This window comes from Pteronotus mesoamericanus, unplaced genomic scaffold, assembly GCF_021234165.1.
Source record: "Pteronotus mesoamericanus isolate MK-2021 breed Mesoamerican mustached bat unplaced genomic scaffold, CSHL_Meso_final contig_82, whole genome shotgun sequence".
Taxonomy (NCBI): domain Eukaryota; kingdom Metazoa; phylum Chordata; class Mammalia; order Chiroptera; family Mormoopidae; genus Pteronotus; species Pteronotus mesoamericanus.
Window position 1 is genome coordinate 13,236,368 of NW_026555265.1, and position 7,334 is coordinate 13,243,701.

The window sequence follows — 7,334 nt, forward strand, 5'->3', positions numbered from 1 at the left end:
CATATACCTTTAACTCAAAGCTCCTATCAGGTGCTACTCAACTAAAGAGATTGTCTTAGCAGTTAGGGAAGCAACTACTGAACTCATATGTGAATGAAAAGAACTGTACTCCCTGCACAGCAAGAGGTAATTTTGGAGGCAGTTGATAAACACCCTACTTCCTTTTTACTGTTAAGTCATAAAGAGGTATCAAAATTAAAAGCAAAAATTACAGGGTAAGACAACTACTAGGAGCGTCGGAGGAAGTGAAAATGGCACCAGGTGCAGGGCAGTATGAATTAATGAACATGGGAGAAACAAGGATGGGGGGAATGCGGAGCATGTACTGAAGACAGCAGGTGAGAGAATACGGTGAAAATTTTGATCTTAAACAAGCACCCAAGAAATAGTGGGACAAGATTTCTAAACTTCACTATGGGTGTGAGTCGTCCTCACCATCGGCTGTCTCTCTGTCATCCTCTCCTTCCTCAGTCTCTTTTTTATCCTTGATGGGTTCCACTTGGTCAATCCCCCAATCGTCATTATCTTCATCATCCAGTAGGTCCCCCTCCTCAGCAGAGTCATCTGCACCCACCTCAGACTCCATCGTCACATTGGTTTCATCTTACTTCAAGGAGCTTCTGCTCTGCTCCTCTTCTGACTTATTCTTCATTTTTTTCCTTGCTTGCTGTTTCTTTTCAAAAATTTCCAGGCTTTCTAATAGAGAACCCACTTTTTGTTTTATCTTGGTCAATTCCTTCTTAATGTCCTGAAAGTCATCTCCTTTCAACTTTCCAGACTTGGAAGAAGATCCTCGCTTGTCTGCTCTCAGAATTGAAGCCACTTTTGCCCCTTCATGAGGTGTTTCCTGGTACATCTTGGCGTTCCGGGGGCACTCCAGCCAGAGCAATAGGAGGAGGAGGAGGAACACGTGCTGGGCAACTGTACTTCCTGCCATAATGATTTTGTTGAAAGTCAGAGTCCAAGTCAGAAGAGGAGCTGTATATCTCCACTGAAGATCATTTCACATAGGTTTTTCCTTGGTTCACATTTGACTCTGCAGCCAGATTAACGTCCTGCCATCTTCTAAGCAGCCCAGGCATTTCTCGTCTTAAGATACTGAACGAAGTCAAAGCCCTTATAAACAGAGCAACCCACAATTGTGCCATATTTAAGAAGATAGCCTCCACATCAGAATTTCTTGACCACCTCAGACCATCTCGAGAATATTGATTCCCAAAAAACACAGGAATTTATGGAGTGAGAATCTGTCTTGTTGGTAATATGTTGGTCATTGTCTTTGATGATAAGCTTCCTCACAAAACTGAAATGTAGCTGAAGGTCAAAAACTCTTACGAGAGAGAAGGGAGAAGAGATTTGATTTTGAATCTCCTACTCTGGTTTATATGTGGAGAAGATGACTGCTGCTCCAGGTCTGAAATGCAGGCACAACTGCTGAGTTTTCCTCTTTTCTGGATTTGTTCCTTCTTTTGCTACTACCAATATTAGCTTTTTTTCTTTCTTTTTTTTGAGGCTCTGTCATTAGGTACATATAAATTTAGAAATATTCTCATTCCTTTCTGGAATTTTTCGCTGAACCCTCTTGTCTTTTATATTCTCTCATTTTTTGCAGATTCTGGATATTTTTTATTGACCCATCTTTCAGTTTTCTACTTTTTCCTACTGTACTGATGTTCCTAGTTTGCTGCCAAACATGTTCCCTGAGCATATTTTTAAATTTTATTTTTATATTTTCTTCCTCTTTTTTATTTTCTTTTGAGAAGCAGAGAAACAGTTTTGAGATCTTTATAATTATTTTATATTTTACAATGTGATTGCATTATATTTTTGTAATTTTTATTTCTTCAAACTGTATTTGGTTAGTTTTCAAGTCTGTTTTGTACTTTTTCTAGTTTCCTATACTCTATAGGTATTTATGAGTTTCTTGAATATATATGCACAGTAAGCATAGTCATGTTGTAATCTGTTAATGATAAGGTCAATATATAAAGACTTTTTAATACTTCTGGTTCTTACTCATATTTTTTCCTCTTTTATGAGTGTATTGAATTGTCCAACTCTCATGGCCCTTGAAAAAGAATTTTGAGATTCCCCTAAGCTTAGGGTATAGATACCTGTGTGTGTGATAATTTGCTTATACTCCAGTAGGCAGTAAAAATCTAAGATCACCTAAAACTGATATTGGAACTAAAAGTTACAAAATGCACAAAAACCAAGGATGAAATTTTAGAGTTGTAGATTCCTTAACTATTATGACATAGTATGCCCTTAAAAATACTGAGAAAAATAAAATGATGGATTGACAGGAGTTTTGTGATAAGTGAAATTTTTCCCTAACAGAAAAGACTTTATTACCCAGTAGGCAGAAGAAAAACAACTATTTTAATAATAGGAATATTAATAACAGTAATAGTTTTATACATTGACAGTCACTGTTAAGCCCTTAATATAGAATATATTATTTGATCCTTAACATATATTATCTTCATTTTGTTGTGAAAGAAAAAGGTTACATGAAGTCAAGCAATATACCCAATCTCACAATTGTCTAATAGTCGAGCTAAAATTCATTTACAAGTCCCTCCAAACCTACAACATCACACTGTATGACAAACTTATTTCCACTTTTTTGAGAAAAAGAGACGTATTCTATATGTTCATATAGAGTACTTTTTTCTTTTAGAAACATACAGGCAGAGGGGAAAAAAAAGATCTATAATATCATTTTGGCATTTTCCCAAAAAGTACATTAGCATGTTAGCATAGGAACAGTTGTTGGCAGGGAAGATACCTAAGCTCTGCCTGGTCTTGCTGCCTTACTTAGACAGCTAATTTGCTTTATTGAGTCTTGAGTAAATTTTAATGGTGCACTATGCTATTTTTACGGGTAAAAGTTCATAAAATACCTTCAAATACTTTTAGATTAAAAAAAGGTAAGATACTTTTTACTATTTGATTAATGTTGCTGCTGCATAAAGTATTATTGATGATATTTGAAATTGATACAAGTGCCATTTTTATATTTAAAAAAATAAGAAGGCAATTGAGAAAGAAAAATGTAATTTGTTGGTCAGTTTCTATGTGAAGACTTTAAGCAGTTGATTCTCAGTTTTAATGGAGGGGCATAAGAATAAATAAGCTAACCTAAAAATATAAAAACCAGGAAATATATATGATTTTTTAACAGAAACTGCATTTTGTGAGTCAAGTGTCTATTTCTTTTTTATTTTCTTTTGAGAAGCAGGGATATAGTTGTTTTGAAATCTTGAAAAATCTCATTTATGTTGCTGCATTTAATTGTATTGCTAACACCTCAGAACAATTTTTAATTTACAAAATCAGCTGCAGATTTATGTGCCTCTGTGCTCAGAAACACAACACTACTTTTGGTCTCCTATGTGTCATTACATCTCGTAAACATTTTATTGTTGTTTACCTGGATAATTTGTGACAATACTTTCAGCACTAACATTGCAAATTGTAAATTAGACCATAGAACTCCCTTGCTTAAATCCTTTAGCAACTTTACATTGCTTATATAATAAAACAGAAATAATATAACTAGTGCACAATTTCTTTCCTCTTTGGCCTTTGGCTGACTCTCCAGTCTTACTTGAAATTCCCTCTATGCTGCCTCTGCACCTTAGCTGTGCAAATTATTTGCTGTTCCTCAAATGGGCCACGTGGTGTCAGGTCTACACATTTACATATGCCCTTTGTTCATTTGTCATGTCTTTCTTCCTGACTTTCAGGTACTATCCATCCTTGACAACTTGAACAACCTATCATTACTTATTTGGAGTTCTCAGGTCCACCCCAACAGAAAACTGCCTCATTGTCTGTTCTTAAAGCCTTCCCGCTTCTATGTTAGTACTTTTCCATTGTATTCTATTTATTTAGTACTACTTTTCAAGTAGGCTGTAAGGTTGGCACAACAGTGAAAGCAAAATAAGTTTTGTTGAATAAAAAAGTGGATGATACCTAACCCACAAAGTTGTTGCAAAACAATGGATATAAAACCCTTTATAAGCTATCAGGCAGTGTAAAATTGCCATTTATGTATTTATTGGTTTTCTAGCCATATGCTCAGCACGTAAGCCAGATCAGATCACTCCATAAAGACATTTTGAGGAAAGGTTGAAAATTATGCATTTTCATGATTGAGTTTGTAAAATGTGCAAAAACTATGAAGATAATTAGGGATTTAGAGATCACTCTCTGACATCAGAAAGCCTGTTATTTACATTTTGGCACTAGATATAAAAAAAGTCTTTGAATAACAAATGATTCAGAAATGCATATGAGTGAGGGAGCTTTTGGTTCTATAGGAGCTGTTACTAAGTGTCCAGGGGGAAGGCCATTATGAAGAAGCTGATTTTGAACTAGGTCTTAGGGGAGAATGAGTTGTGAAAGGTTATGGCCTTTTAATTGAGGAGGGGCTACTCAAAGGCTTAGGAAGAAGCTGCTGTGCGCTTTTTTTTTTTTTTTTTAATTAAATTTGGTATATTGTGAATACCACTTCTCCTTTGAAATCTCCTCTTTCAGATTTCTGTGGCTTGACCACATAATAAAATTCTGTAAATTCTTTAAGGTTTAGCTCAAATGCTACTGAAAATACCCAGTGGGATTTTTTTTTCCTCTCTCAATTTTCAAGAGTATGATATTGTTTAGGATCAGGTTCAACTTTATATAACAGAACATCCCTGCCCTCTGCTTAATAGCCTAAGCAATATACATGTTTATTTTTTAAATGACTTCACAATCATCAAAGACAACCTTTTTAAATTTTTCTGCTCCTTCCTAGCTTCCATTCTGGATTATCTCACTATTCAAGGTCATTGTTGGAGCTAATCACTTTGCTTAAAGTTTTAGACAGCAGGAAACAAACGAAAAGAGGACAAAAAGGATGTGCCCCTATGAAGAGTTTGACAAGGGATTCAACTCAACTTTGGTTTTAATTTCATTCATGAGAGCATTTCATGGCCACATCAGCCCCAACCGAACTTAGCATCAAAGCCGTACATAACTATAAGGATGGCTAAGAACATTGAGAGCAGAGTAACACCGGGGGCTGGTAGTAAGAGAAAGAGGACCTTGAACGTTTTGTGGGTAGCTTCCAGTCTCTACCACAAGCACATTCTTTGCATGTTTCTTGAGATATTTTATCATTATTTACTTTTCATGTCAGTTATTTGGGACAATGTTTATTTCCCTATGCCAGATCCTAATTCTTTGAGGGAAAGGGCCATAATTTATGAATGGTAAAAAGGAATTAAGTCTGTGAAGATGGAAAAGTTGATGAAATCAGAGAGTATGTGTGTTTAACTAATAGGAGATATAAAAGGCAATGTACATTAGGACCAGGTTATAAAAGCAAGGAGTAAATAAAAATACCATTATTAAAATTATAAGCATTTGAGGTGCGCTCCGGCTCCTAGGGTTGGAACAAAGTAACGAGTCTGCCGGAAGGACACTGATAGACCTGGGGTTCCATCCGGCCCCCTCCTGTTTGTGCCAAGATGAGCCGAGTGTGACTCAGGAGAACGGCGACTCAACTGGGAGAGAAGTAAAGGGAGAAAGAAACGTGAGAAACATGCATTGGTTGCCTCTCCTGCACCCCTACCGGGGACCAACCTCTACCAGACAGATTGGCACCGATACAGCCTGCAAGGGAGTGTGCAGAGCGGCAAGGGCAGGCATAAGTTGACCCGCCCGTCCATGATTGCAGAGCGGCCCACAAAATTAGTAGAGCTGCCCAGAGTCCCTGGAGGAGAGACCAGAGACAGGATTAACCGGAGAGTCCTGGAGCTGACTTCCTCCCATTTCCGTAGTCCCCATTTGGCGAGGGCAAGCAATGCACCCAAAGAGCCAAAAGCGGGGAAAATACACAATAGAAGATCCTAAACTGACTAGTGCCGCGAAGCTCGCCAAACAGGGGACCAGATGAGTACGCGAGGTCGCGCATAAGCCCCCTGGTCTTGGGCAAGCACATGCGAGCCCAGGCAGGTGGGGGATCCTGCTGCGCTGGGAGCGCGCTCAAGGAGCCTGCATGAGAGTGCAGAGAGATCCCAAAAAATACCCAGCCCTTACCGAAGGGGTCACAGAGCTGCTCCAAGCAGGAATCAGATATAGGCATTACACTCCTGGAAGGCTCAAACAAACAACCCAAGATCCTATAGGGTCAACAACTGACACCATCAGAGGCAGGCCCAGAAAGAAAAGTAAAGGACAAAAATACTTAACAGACTCTCACAAAAATGGGAAGAAAAAGAAGTTCCCCCCAAATGAGTGGAAAAGGAGACTCCCCACAGAGAGAGCTAAATGAAATAGAGGCAAGGGAACTATCAGATACTGAATTCAAAGCAATGGTTCTAAGGAAGCTGAATGAGCTCAGCCAGCTCAAAGAGAACTATGAGAAACTGCAGAGAAACTATCAGGATCTTACAGCAAACTATATCAGCCTGGAAAAGGACATAGAAACTATCAAGAAGACACAAGAGGATATGAAGAATACCATTTCTGAATTGAAGAACACAGTAGAAGGAATCCAAAGCAGACTGGATGAAGCTGAGGATCGAATCAGTGAGATGGAGGACAAGGTAGAAAGAAGCTCCCAGAAAGAACAATAAATGGAAAAATGGCTCAAAAAGAATGAAGAGGCATTTAGGGAAATGTAGGACAACCTGAAACGCAATAATATCTGTATAATAGTGATCCCAGAAGGAGAACAAGAGGAGCAAGGGATAGAGAACCTCCTCGAAAAAGTAATGATGGAAAATTTCCCTAATTTGAGGAGAGAAAGGCTCTCATGGATCCAGGAGGCACAGAGGACCCCACTCAAGAGAGACTCAAAGAGGTCCACTCCAAGACACATCATCATTAAAATGGCAAATGGCAAAGACAAAGAGAGAATCCTGAAGGCAGCAAGGGAGAAGGAGAAAGTAACATACAAGGGGGCCCTGATACGCCTAGGAGCGACTTCTCAACAGAAACACGACAAGCCAGAAGGGAATGGCAACAAATATTCCAAGCCATGAAAAGCAAGGGCCTACAGCCAAGGCTGCTCTACCCAACTAGGCTCTCCATTAAAATAGAAGGGGAAATACGGAGTTTTCCAGACAAGAGAAGACTAAAAGAATACATCTCTACCAAACCAGCACTCCAAGATATGCTAAGGGGACTGGTTTAAGAAGATGAAGGAAAAGAATGAGACAGAGAGGAACACAGGTACAAAGAGAGAGATGAGTAAGTTTCTATCAGTAATATCTCTCAATGTGAATGGACTAAATGCCCCAATCAAAAGACACAGGGTAGCTGAATGGATAAGAAAACAT

At 38.6% G+C, this 7,334-nt stretch overlaps 1 pseudogene; it reads right to left on the reverse strand.

The window, feature by feature from the left end:
• Positions 1-412: 412 nt before the first annotated feature.
• Positions 413-6,136, reverse strand: LOC129079807 (heterogeneous nuclear ribonucleoproteins C1/C2-like; annotated as a pseudogene).
• Positions 6,137-7,334: the final 1,198 nt, after the last annotated feature.